Raw genomic sequence first — 12,144 nt, forward strand, 5'->3', positions numbered from 1 at the left:
TTTTTCATAAACAGGGAGAACACAGAATGATCTTCCAAAAACAATCAGTTTTATCAAGAAAGTTTTTTAATTAAATTAATCTATCTATATTTATGTCTGTATATATATATATATATATATATAATCAGCTCACTTTACCATTAGCAGCTTATAGCTATTAGCCACCAGGGGTCAGTACTCACCAAAAACACCGATTTGTCTTCTATCCCTGTCCCACAGAGTTTATAAGCAGCCCATGATTTACCACTGTTTCATGTCATTTTCCAAGTATTTTAGAGATAAATTGTTTTTGAAAGAACAGTAAGTTGAGATTGAAATTTAGAGAGCATCTTCTGAGTTTCGGTTAACACATCAGTAAGCATTTTGGCTATCACTAAAGTCAACACTGGTCTCAATCGTGATAAGCAGGTGTAATGACAACTATATTTTACTTCATGAGTAAGTGCATCTTTTTCATTAAGTTGGGCAACTTAAAAGAATCCTCTCCCCGTCGGGAAATTGAACCCCGGTCTCCCGCGTGACAGGCGGGGATACTGACCACTATACTAACGAGGACTTAATGGCAGTAGTTTAACAGTCCTCACCTCTTTGAGGATAGGGAATGCCCATGAGCAATTCAGCTAATTGGAATAGGCAGCTCTAATGCTTTTGCTTAGGGAAATTAATCTTTTTTCATAAACAGGGAGAACACAGAATGATCTTCCAAAAACAATCAGTTTTATCAAGAAAGTTTTTTAATTAAATTAATCTATCTATATTTATATCTGTATATATATATATATATATATATATATATTTAATCAGCTCACTTTACCATTAGCAGCTTATAGCTATTAGCCACCAGGGGTCAGTACTAACCAAAAACACCGATTTGTCTTCTATCCCTGTCCCACAGAGTTTATAAGCAGCCCATGATTTACCACTGTTTCATGTCATTTTCCAAGTATTTTAGAGATAAATTGTTTTTGAAAGAACAGTAAGTTGAGATTGAAATTTAGAGAGCATCTTCTGAGTTTCGGTTAACACATCAGTAAGCATTTTGGCTATCACTAAAGTCAACACTGGTCTCAATCGTGATAAGCAGGTGTAATGACAACTATATTTTACTTCATGAGTAAGTGCATCTTTTTCATTAAGTTGGGCAACTTAAAAGAATCATCTCCCCGTCAGGGAATTGAACCCCGATCTCCCGCGTGACAGGCGGGGATACTGACCACTATACTAACGAGGACTTAATGGCAGTAGTTTAACAGTCCTCACCTCTTTGAGGATAGGGAATGCCCATGACAAATTCAGCTAACTGGAATAGGCAGCTCTACTGCTTTTGCTTAGGGAAATTCATCTTTTTTCATAAACAGGGAGAACACAGAATGATCTTCCAAAAACAATCAGTTTTATCAAGAAAGTTTTTTAATTAAATTAATCTATCTATATTTATATCTGTATATATATATATATATATAATCAGCTCACTTTACCATTAGCAGCTTATAGCTATTAGCCACCAGGGGTCAGTACTAACCAAAAACACCGATTTGTCTTCTATCCCTGTCCCACAGAGTTTATAAGCAGCCCATGTTTTACCACTGTTTCATGTCATTTTCCAAGTATTTTAGAGATAAATTGTTTTTGAAAGAACAGTAAGTTGAGATTGAAATTGAGAGAGCATCTTCTGAGTTTCGGTTAACACATGAGTAAGCATTTTGGCTATCACTAAAGTCAACACTGGTCTCAATCGTGATAAGCAGGTGTAATGACAACTATATTTTACTTCATGAGTAAGTGCATCTTTTTCATTAAGTTGGGCAACTTAAAAGAATCATCTCCCCGTCGGGAAATTGAACCCCGGTCTCCCGCGTGACAGGCGGGGATACTGACCACTATACTAACGAGGACTTAATGGCAGTAGTTTAACAGTCCTCACCTCTTTGAGGATAGGGAATGCCCATGAGCAATTCAGCTAATTGGAATAGGCAGCTCTAATGCTTTTGCTTAGGGAAATTAATCTTTTTTCATAAACAGGGAGAACACAGAATGATCTTCCAAAAACAATCAGTTTTATCAAGAAAGTTTTTAAATTAAATTAATCTATCTATATTTATATCTGTATATATATATATATATATATATATATATATATATATATATATATATATATATATATATTTAATCAGCTCACTTTACCATTAGCAGCTTATAGCTATTAGCCACCAGGGGTCAGTACTAACCAAAAACACCGATTTGTCTTCTATCCCTGTCCCACAGAGTTTATAAGCAGCCCATGATTTACCACTGTTTCATGTCATTTTCCAAGTATTTTAGAGATAAATTGTTTTTGAAAGAACAGTAAGTTGAGATTGAAATTTAGAGAGCATCTTCTGAGTTTCAGTTAACACATCAGTAAGCATTTTGGCTATCACTAAAGTCAACACTGGTCTCAATCGTGATAAGCAGGTATAATGACAACTATATTTTACTTCATGAGTAAGTGCATCTTTTTCATTAAGTTGGGCAACTTAAAGGTATCATCTCCCCGTCGGGGAATTGAACCCCGGTCTCCCGCGTGACAGGCGGGGATACTGACCACTATACTAACGAGGACTTAATGGCAGTAGTTTAACAGTCCTCACCTCTTTGAGGATAGGGAATGCCCATGACAAATTCAGCTAACTGGAATAGGCAGCTCTACTGCTTTTGCTTAGGGAAATTCATCTTTTTTCATAAACAGGGAGAACACAGAATGATCTTCCAAAAACAATCAGTTTTATCAAGAAAGTTTTTTAATTAAATTAATCTATCTATATTTATATCTGTATATATATATATATATATAATCAGCTCACTTTACCATTAGCAGCTTATAGCTATTAGCCACCAGGGGTCAGTACTAACCAAAAACACCGATGTGTCTTCTATCCCTGTCCCACAGAGTTTATAAGCAGCCCATGTTTTACCACTGTTTCATGTCATTTTCCAAGTATTTTAGAGATAAATTGTTTTTGAAAGAACAGTAAGTTGAGATTGAAATTTAGAGAGCATCTTCTGAGTTTCGGTTAACACATCAGTAAGCATTTTGGCTATCACTAAAGTCAACACTGGTCTCAATCGTGATAAGCAGGTGTAATGACAACTATATTTTACTTCATGAGTAAGTGCATCTTTTTCATTAAGTTGGGCAACTTAAAAGAATCATCTCCCCGTCGGGAAATTGAACCCCGGTCTCCCGCGTGACAGGCGGGGATACTGACCACTATACTAACGAGGACTTAATGGCAGTAGTTTAACAGTCCTCACCTCTTTGAGGATAGGGAATGCCCATGAGCAATTCAGCTAATTGGAATAGGCAGCTCTAATGCTTTTGCTTAGGGAAATTAATCTTTTTTCATAAACAGGGAGAACACAGAATGATCTTCCAAAAACAATCAGTTTTATCAAGAAAGTTTTTAAATTAAATTAATCTATCTATATTTATATCTGTATATATATATATATATATATATATATATATATATATATATATATTTATATATATTTAATCAGCTCACTTTACCATTAGCAGCTTATAGCTATTAGCCACCAGGGGTCAGTACTAACCAAAAACACCGATTTGTCTTCTATCCCTGTCCCACAGAGTTTATAAGCAGCCCATGATTTACCACTGTTTCATGTCATTTTCCAAGTATTTTAGAGATAAATTGTTTTTGAAAGAACAGTAAGTTGAGATTGAAATTTAGAGAGCATCTTCTGAGTTTCAGTTAACACATCAGTAAGCATTTTGGCTATCACTAAAGTCAACGCTGGTCTCAATCGTGATAAGCAGGTGTAATGACAACTATATTTTACTTCATGAGTAAGTGCATCTTTTTCATTAAGTTGGGCAACTTAAAAGTATCATCTCCCCGTCGGGGAATTGAACCCCGGTCTCCCGCGTGACAGGCGGGGATACTGACCACTATACTAACGAGGACTTAATGGCAGTAGTTTAACAGTCCTCACCTCTTTGAGGATAGGGAATGCCCATGACAAATTCAGCTAACTGGAATAGGCAGCTCTACTGCTTTTGCTTAGGGAAATTCATCTTTTTTCATAAACAGGGAGAACACAGAATGATCTTCCAAAAACAATCAGTTTTATCAAGAAAGTTTTTTAATTAAATTAATCTATCTATATTTATGTCTGTATATATATATATATATATATATAATCAGCTCACTTTACCATTAGCAGCTTATAGCTATTAGCCACCAGGGGTCAGTACTCACCAAAAACACCGATTTGTCTTCTATCCCTGTCCCACAGAGTTTATAAGCAGCCCATGATTTACCACTGTTTCATGTCATTTTCCAAGTATTTTAGAGATAAATTGTTTTTGAAAGAACAGTAAGTTGAGATTGAAATTTAGAGAGCATCTTCTGAGTTTCGGTTAACACATCAGTAAGCATTTTGGCTATCACTAAAGTCAACACTGGTCTCAATCGTGATAAGCAGGTGTAATGACAACTATATTTTACTTCATGAGTAAGTGCATCTTTTTCATTAAGTTGGGCAACTTAAAAGAATCCTCTCCCCGTCGGGAAATTGAACCCCGGTCTCCCGCGTGACAGGCGGGGATACTGACCACTATACTAACGAGGACTTAATGGCAGTAGTTTAACAGTCCTCACCTCTTTGAGGATAGGGAATGCCCATGAGCAATTCAGCTAATTGGAATAGGCAGCTCTAATGCTTTTGCTTAGGGAAATTAATCTTTTTTCATAAACAGGGAGAACACAGAATGATCTTCCAAAAACAATCAGTTTTATCAAGAAAGTTTTTTAATTAAATTAATCTATCTATATTTATATCTGTATATATATATATATATATATATATATATTTAATCAGCTCACTTTACCATTAGCAGCTTATAGCTATTAGCCACCAGGGGTCAGTACTAACCAAAAACACCGATTTGTCTTCTATCCCTGTCCCACAGAGTTTATAAGCAGCCCATGATTTACCACTGTTTCATGTCATTTTCCAAGTATTTTAGAGATAAATTGTTTTTGAAAGAACAGTAAGTTGAGATTGAAATTTAGAGAGCATCTTCTGAGTTTCGGTTAACACATCAGTAAGCATTTTGGCTATCACTAAAGTCAACACTGGTCTCAATCGTGATAAGCAGGTGTAATGACAACTATATTTTACTTCATGAGTAAGTGCATCTTTTTCATTAAGTTGGGCAACTTAAAAGAATCATCTCCCCGTCAGGGAATTGAACCCCGGTCTCCCGCGTGACAGGCGGGGATACTGACCACTATACTAACGAGGACTTAATGGCAGTAGTTTAACAGTCCTCACCTCTTTGAGGATAGGGAATGCCCATGACAAATTCAGCTAACTGGAATAGGCAGCTCTACTGCTTTTGCTTAGGGAAATTCATCTTTTTTCATAAACAGGGAGAACACAGAATGATCTTCCAAAAACAATCAGTTTTATCAAGAAAGTTTTTTAATTAAATTAATCTATCTATATTTATATCTGTATATATATATATATATATAATCAGCTCACTTTACCATTAGCAGCTTATAGCTATTAGCCACCAGGGGTCAGTACTAACCAAAAACACCGATTTGTCTTCTATCCCTGTCCCACAGAGTTTATAAGCAGCCCATGTTTTACCACTGTTTCATGTCATTTTCCAAGTATTTTAGAGATAAATTGTTTTTGAAAGAACAGTAAGTTGAGATTGAAATTGAGAGAGCATCTTCTGAGTTTCGGTTAACACATGAGTAAGCATTTTGGCTATCACTAAAGTCAACACTGGTCTCAATCGTGATAAGCAGGTGTAATGACAACTATATTTTACTTCATGAGTAAGTGCATCTTTTTCATTAAGTTGGGCAACTTAAAAGAATCATCTCCCCGTCGGGAAATTGAACCCCGGTCTCCCGCGTGACAGGCGGGGATACTGACCACTATACTAACGAGGACTTAATGGCAGTAGTTTAACAGTCCTCACCTCTTTGAGGATAGGGAATGCCCATGAGCAATTCAGCTAATTGGAATAGGCAGCTCTAATGCTTTTGCTTAGGGAAATTAATCTTTTTTCATAAACAGGGAGAACACAGAATGATCTTCCAAAAACAATCAGTTTTATCAAGAAAGTTTTTAAATTAAATTAATCTATCTATATTTATATCTGTATATATATATATATATATATATATATATATATATATATATATATATATATATATATATTTAATCAGCTCACTTTACCATTAGCAGCTTATAGCTATTAGCCACCAGGGGTCAGTACTAACCAAAAACACCGATTTGTCTTCTATCCCTGTCCCACAGAGTTTATAAGCAGCCCATGATTTACCACTGTTTCATGTCATTTTCCAAGTATTTTAGAGATAAATTGTTTTTGAAAGAACAGTAAGTTGAGATTGAAATTTAGAGAGCATCTTCTGAGTTTCAGTTAACACATCAGTAAGCATTTTGGCTATCACTAAAGTCAACACTGGTCTCAATCGTGATAAGCAGGTGTAATGACAACTATATTTTACTTCATGAGTAAGTGCATCTTTTTCATTAAGTTGGGCAACTTAAAAGAATCATCTCCCCGTCGGGGAATTGAACCCCGGTCTCCCGCGTGACAGGCGGGGATACTGACCACTATACTAACGAGGACTTAATGGCAGTAGTTTAACAGTCCTCACCTCTTTGAGGATAGGGAATGCCCATGAGCAATTCAGCTAATTGGAATAGGCAGCTCTACTGCTTTTGCTTAGGGAAATTCATCTTTTTTCATAAACAGGGAGAACACAGAATGATCTTCAAAAAACAATCAGTTTTATCAAGAAAGTTTTTTAATTAAATTAATCTATCTATATTTATATCTGTATATATATATATATATATAATCAGCTCACTTTACCATTAGCAGCTTATAGCTATTAGCCACCAGGGGTCAGTACTAACCAAAAACACCGATGTGTCTTCTATCCCTGTCCCACAGAGTTTATAAGCAGCCCATGTTTTACCACTGTTTCATGTCATTTTCCAAGTATTTTAGAGATAAATTGTTTTTGAAAGAACAGTAAGTTGAGATTGAAATTTAGAGAGCATCTTCTGAGTTTCGGTTAACACATCAGTAAGCATTTTGGCTATCACTAAAGTCAACACTGGTCTCAATCGTGATAAGCAGGTGCAATGACAACTATATTTTACTTCATGAGTAAGTGCATCTTTTTCATTAAGTTGGGCAACTTAAAAGAATCATCTCCCCGTCGGGGAATTGAACCCCGGTCTCCCGCGTGACAGGCGGGGATACTGACCACTATACTAACGAGGACTTAATGGCAGTAGTTTAACAGTCCTCACCTCTTTGAGGATAGGGAATGCCCATGACAAATTCAGCTAATTGGAATAGGCAGCTCTACTGCTTTTGCTTAGGGAAATTCATCTTTTTTCATAAACAGGGAGAACACAGAATGATCTTCCAAAAACAATCAGTTTTATCAAGAAAGTTTTTTAATTAAATTAATCTATCTATATTTATATCTGTATATATATATATATATATATATATATATATATATATATATATATATATATATTTATATATATTTAATCAGCTCACTTTACCATTAGCAGCTTATAGCTATTAGCCACCAGGGGTCAGTACTAACCAAAAACACCGATTTGTCTTCTATCCCTGTCCCACAGAGTTTATAAGCAGCCCATGATTTACCACTGTTTCATGTCATTTTCCAAGTATTTTAGAGATAAATTGTTTTTGAAAGAACAGTAAGTTGAGATTGAAATTTAGAGAGCATCTTCTGAGTTTCAGTTAACACATCAGTAAGCATTTTGGCTATCACTAAAGTCAACACTGGTCTCAATCGTGATAAGCAGGTGTAATGACAACTATATTTTACTTCATGAGTAAGTGCATCTTTTTCTTTAAGTTGGGCAACTTAAAAGTATCATCTCCCCGTCGGGGAATTGAACCCCGGTCTCCCGCGTGACAGGCGGGGATACTGACCACTATACTAACGAGGACTTAATGGCAGTAGTTTAACAGTCCTCACCTCTTTGAGGATAGGGAATGCCCATGACAAATTCAGCTAACTGGAATAGGCAGCTCTACTGCTTTTGCTTAGGGAAATTCATCTTTTTTCATAAACAGGGAGAACACAGAATGATCTTCCAAAAACAATCAGTTTTATCAAGAAAGTTTTTTAATTAAATTAATCTATCTATATTTATGTCTGTATATATATATATATATATATATAATCAGCTCACTTTACCATTAGCAGCTTATAGCTATTAGCCACCAGGGGTCAGTACTAACCAAAAACACCGATTTGTCTTCTATCCCTGTCCCACAGAGTTTATAAGCAGCCCATGTTTTACCACTGTTTCATGTCATTTTCCAAGTATTTTAGAGATAAATTGTTTTTGAAAGAACAGTAAGTTGAGATTGAAATTTAGAGAGCATCTTCTGAGTTTCGGTTAACACATCAGTAAGCATTTTGGCTATCACTAAAGTCAACACTGGTCTCAATCGTGATAAGCAGGTGTAATGACAACTATATTTTACTTCATGAGTAAGTGCATCTTTTTCATTAAGTTGGGCAACTTAAAAGAATCATCTCCCCGTCGGGAAATTGAACCCCGGTCTCCCGCGTGACAGGCGGGGATACTGACCACTATACTAACGAGGACTTAATGGCAGTAGTTTAACAGTCCTCACCTCTTTGAGGATAGGGAATGCCCATGAGCAATTCAGCTAATTGGAATAGGCAGCTCTAATGCTTTTGCTTAGGGAAATTAATCTTTTTTCATAAACAGGGAGAACACAGAATGATCTTCCAAAAACAATCAGTTTTATCAAGAAAGTTTTTAAATTAAATTAATCTATCTATATTTATATCTGTATATATATATATATATATATATATATATATATATATATATATATATATTTATATATATTTAATCAGCTCACTTTACCATTAGCAGCTTATAGCTATTAGCCACCAGGGGTCAGTACTAACCAAAAACACCGATTTGTCTTCTATCCCTGTCCCACAGAGTTTATAAGCAGCCCATGATTTACCACTGTTTCATGTCATTTTCCAAGTATTTTAGAGATAAATTGTTTTTGAAAGAACAGTAAGTTGAGATTGAAATTTAGAGAGCATCTTCTGAGTTTCAGTTAACACATCAGTAAGCATTTTGGCTATCACTAAAGTCAACGCTGGTCTCAATCGTGATAAGCAGGTGTAATGACAACTATATTTTACTTCATGAGTAAGTGCATCTTTTTCATTAAGTTGGGCAACTTAAAAGTATCATCTCCCCGTCGGGGAATTGAACCCCGGTCTCCCGCGTGACAGGCGGGGATACTGACCACTATACTAACGAGGACTTAATGGCAGTAGTTTAACAGTCCTCACCTCTTTGAGGATAGGGAATGCCCATGAGCAATTCAGCTAATTGGAATAGGCAGCTCTAATGCTTTTGCTTAGGGAAATTAATCTTTTTTCATAAACAGGGAGAACACAGAATGATCTTCCAAAAACAATCAGTTTTATCAAGAAAGTTTTTTAATTAAATTAATCTATCTATATTTATATCTGTATATATATATATATATATATATATATATTTAATCAGCTCACTTTACCATTAGCAGCTTATAGCTATTAGCCACCAGGGGTCAGTACTAACCAAAAACACCGATTTGTCTTCTATCCCTGTCCCACAGAGTTTATAAGCAGCCCATGATTTACCACTGTTTCATGTCATTTTCCAAGTATTTTAGAGATAAATTGTTTTTGAAAGAACAGTAAGTTGAGATTGAAATTTAGAGAGCATCTTCTGAGTTTCGGTTAACACATCAGTAAGCATTTTGGCTATCACTAAAGTCAACACTGGTCTCAATCGTGATAAGCAGGTGTAATGACAACTATATTTTTCTTCATGAGTAAGTGCATCTTTTTCATTAAGTTGGGCAACTTAAAAGAATCATCTCCCCGTCAGGGAATTGAACCCCGGTCTCCCGCGTGACAGGCAGGGATACTGACCACTATACTAACGAGGACTTAATGGCAGTAGTTTAACAGTCCTCACCTCTTTGAGGATAGGGAATGCCCATGACAAATTCAGCTAACTGGAATAGGCAGCTCTACTGCTTTTGCTTAGGGAAATTCATCTTTTTTCATAAACAGGGAGAACACAGAATGATCTTCCAAAAACAATCAGTTTTATCAAGAAAGTTTTTTAATTAAATTAATCTATCTATATTTATATCTGTATATATATATATATATATAATCAGCTCACTTTACCATTAGCAGCTTATAGCTATTAGCCACCAGGGGTCAGTACTAACCAAAAACACCGATTTGTCTTCTATCCCTGTCCCACAGAGTTTATAAGCAGCCCATGTTTTACCACTGTTTCATGTCATTTTCCAAGTATTTTAGAGATAAATTGTTTTTGAAAGAACAGTAAGTTGAGATTGAAATTGAGAGAGCATCTTCTGAGTTTCGGTTAACACATGAGTAAGCATTTTGGCTATCACTAAAGTCAACACTGGTCTCAATCGTGATAAGCAGGTGTAATGACAACTATATTTTACTTCATGAGTAAGTGCATCTTTTTCATTAAGTTGGGCAACTTAAAAGAATCATCTCCCCGTCGGGAAATTGAACCCCGGTCTCCCGCGTGACAGGCGGGGATACTGACCACTATACTAACGAGGACTTAATGGCAGTAGTTTAACAGTCCTCACCTCTTTGAGGATAGGGAATGCCCATGAGCAATTCAGCTAATTGGAATAGGCAGCTCTAATGCTTTTGCTTAGGGAAATTAATCTTTTTTCATAAACAGGGAGAACACAGAATGATCTTCCAAAAACAATCAGTTTTATCAAGAAAGTTTTTAAATTAAATTAATCTATCTATATTTATATCTGTATATATATATATATATATATATATATATATATATATATATATATATATATATATATTTAATCAGCTCACTTTACCATTAGCAGCTTATAGCTATTAGCCACCAGGGGTCAGTACTAACCAAAAACACCGATTTGTCTTCTATCCCTGTCCCACAGAGTTTATAAGCAGCCCATGATTTACCACTGTTTCATGTCATTTTCCAAGTATTTTAGAGATAAATTGTTTTTGAAAGAACAGTAAGTTGAGATTGAAATTTAGAGAGCATCTTCTGAGTTTCAGTTAACACATCAGTAAGCATTTTGGCTATCACTAAAGTCAACACTGGTCTCAATCGTGATAAGCAGGTGTAATGACAACTATATTTTACTTCATGAGTAAGTGCATCTTTTTCATTAAGTTGGGCAACTTAAAAGAATCATCTCCCCGTCGGGGAATTGAACCCCGGTCTCCCGCGTGACAGGCGGGGATACTGACCACTATACTAACGAGGACTTAATGGCAGTAGTTTAACAGTCCTCACCTCTTTGAGGATAGGGAATGCCCATGAGCAATTCAGCTAATTGGAATAGGCAGCTCTACTGCTTTTGCTTAGGGAAATTCATCTTTTTTCATAAACAGGGAGAACACAGAATGATCTTCAAAAAACAATCAGTTTTATCAAGAAAGTTTTTTAATTAAATTAATCTATCTATATTTATATCTGTATATATATATATATATATAATCAGCTCACTTTACCATTAGCAGCTTATAGCTATTAGCCACCAGGGGTCAGTACTAACCAAAAACACCGATGTGTCTTCTATCCCTGTCCCACAGAGTTTATAAGCAGCCCATGTTTTACCACTGTTTCATGTCATTTTCCAAGTATTTTAGAGATAAATTGTTTTTGAAAGAACAGTAAGTTGAGATTGAAATTTAGAGAGCATCTTCTGAGTTTCGGTTAACACATCAGTAAGCATTTTGGCTATCACTAAAGTCAACACTGGTCTCAATCGTGATAAGCAGGTGCAATGACAACTATATTTTACTTCATGAGTAAGTGCATCTTTTTCATTAAGTTGGGCAACTTAAAAGAATCATCTCCCCGTCGGGGAATTGAACCCCGGTCTCCCGCGTGACAGGCGGGGATACTGACCACTATACTAACGAGGACTTAATG

The 12,144-nt window shown here is 35.8% G+C and overlaps 18 non-coding genes across 18 annotated transcripts; all 18 read right to left on the reverse strand.

The window, feature by feature from the left end:
- Positions 1-483: 483 nt before the first annotated feature.
- Positions 484-555, reverse strand: TRNAD-GUC (transfer RNA aspartic acid (anticodon GUC)). The gene has a single exon. It is a non-coding gene; the product is annotated as a tRNA-Asp (tRNA).
- Positions 556-1,159: 604 nt separating this feature from the next.
- TRNAD-GUC (transfer RNA aspartic acid (anticodon GUC)) lies at positions 1,160-1,231 on the reverse strand. Its single transcript has one exon. It is a non-coding gene; the product is annotated as a tRNA-Asp (tRNA).
- A 592-nt stretch (positions 1,232-1,823) lies between these two features.
- On the reverse strand, positions 1,824-1,895 carry TRNAD-GUC (transfer RNA aspartic acid (anticodon GUC)). Its single transcript has one exon. It is a non-coding gene; the product is annotated as a tRNA-Asp (tRNA).
- Positions 1,896-2,529: 634 nt separating this feature from the next.
- Positions 2,530-2,601, reverse strand: TRNAD-GUC (transfer RNA aspartic acid (anticodon GUC)). Its single transcript has one exon. It is a non-coding gene; the product is annotated as a tRNA-Asp (tRNA).
- Positions 2,602-3,193: 592 nt separating this feature from the next.
- Positions 3,194-3,265, reverse strand: TRNAD-GUC (transfer RNA aspartic acid (anticodon GUC)). Its single transcript has one exon. It is a non-coding gene; the product is annotated as a tRNA-Asp (tRNA).
- Positions 3,266-3,895: 630 nt separating this feature from the next.
- TRNAD-GUC (transfer RNA aspartic acid (anticodon GUC)) lies at positions 3,896-3,967 on the reverse strand. The gene has a single exon. It is a non-coding gene; the product is annotated as a tRNA-Asp (tRNA).
- Positions 3,968-4,563: 596 nt separating this feature from the next.
- On the reverse strand, positions 4,564-4,635 carry TRNAD-GUC (transfer RNA aspartic acid (anticodon GUC)). The gene has a single exon. It is a non-coding gene; the product is annotated as a tRNA-Asp (tRNA).
- A 604-nt stretch (positions 4,636-5,239) lies between these two features.
- Positions 5,240-5,311, reverse strand: TRNAD-GUC (transfer RNA aspartic acid (anticodon GUC)). Its single transcript has one exon. It is a non-coding gene; the product is annotated as a tRNA-Asp (tRNA).
- Positions 5,312-5,903: 592 nt separating this feature from the next.
- On the reverse strand, positions 5,904-5,975 carry TRNAD-GUC (transfer RNA aspartic acid (anticodon GUC)). Its single transcript has one exon. It is a non-coding gene; the product is annotated as a tRNA-Asp (tRNA).
- Positions 5,976-6,609: 634 nt separating this feature from the next.
- TRNAD-GUC (transfer RNA aspartic acid (anticodon GUC)) lies at positions 6,610-6,681 on the reverse strand. The gene has a single exon. It is a non-coding gene; the product is annotated as a tRNA-Asp (tRNA).
- A 592-nt stretch (positions 6,682-7,273) lies between these two features.
- Positions 7,274-7,345, reverse strand: TRNAD-GUC (transfer RNA aspartic acid (anticodon GUC)). The gene has a single exon. It is a non-coding gene; the product is annotated as a tRNA-Asp (tRNA).
- A 638-nt stretch (positions 7,346-7,983) lies between these two features.
- TRNAD-GUC (transfer RNA aspartic acid (anticodon GUC)) lies at positions 7,984-8,055 on the reverse strand. Its single transcript has one exon. It is a non-coding gene; the product is annotated as a tRNA-Asp (tRNA).
- Positions 8,056-8,651: 596 nt separating this feature from the next.
- Positions 8,652-8,723, reverse strand: TRNAD-GUC (transfer RNA aspartic acid (anticodon GUC)). The gene has a single exon. It is a non-coding gene; the product is annotated as a tRNA-Asp (tRNA).
- A 634-nt stretch (positions 8,724-9,357) lies between these two features.
- On the reverse strand, positions 9,358-9,429 carry TRNAD-GUC (transfer RNA aspartic acid (anticodon GUC)). Its single transcript has one exon. It is a non-coding gene; the product is annotated as a tRNA-Asp (tRNA).
- A 604-nt stretch (positions 9,430-10,033) lies between these two features.
- On the reverse strand, positions 10,034-10,105 carry TRNAD-GUC (transfer RNA aspartic acid (anticodon GUC)). Its single transcript has one exon. It is a non-coding gene; the product is annotated as a tRNA-Asp (tRNA).
- Positions 10,106-10,697: 592 nt separating this feature from the next.
- TRNAD-GUC (transfer RNA aspartic acid (anticodon GUC)) lies at positions 10,698-10,769 on the reverse strand. The gene has a single exon. It is a non-coding gene; the product is annotated as a tRNA-Asp (tRNA).
- A 632-nt stretch (positions 10,770-11,401) lies between these two features.
- TRNAD-GUC (transfer RNA aspartic acid (anticodon GUC)) lies at positions 11,402-11,473 on the reverse strand. The gene has a single exon. It is a non-coding gene; the product is annotated as a tRNA-Asp (tRNA).
- Positions 11,474-12,065: 592 nt separating this feature from the next.
- Positions 12,066-12,137, reverse strand: TRNAD-GUC (transfer RNA aspartic acid (anticodon GUC)). The gene has a single exon. It is a non-coding gene; the product is annotated as a tRNA-Asp (tRNA).
- Between the last annotated feature and the right edge of the window lie 7 nt (positions 12,138-12,144).

The sequence above is a fragment of the Pleurodeles waltl genome, unplaced genomic scaffold (genome assembly GCF_031143425.1).
Source record: "Pleurodeles waltl isolate 20211129_DDA unplaced genomic scaffold, aPleWal1.hap1.20221129 scaffold_70, whole genome shotgun sequence".
Classification (NCBI taxonomy): domain Eukaryota; kingdom Metazoa; phylum Chordata; class Amphibia; order Caudata; family Salamandridae; genus Pleurodeles; species Pleurodeles waltl.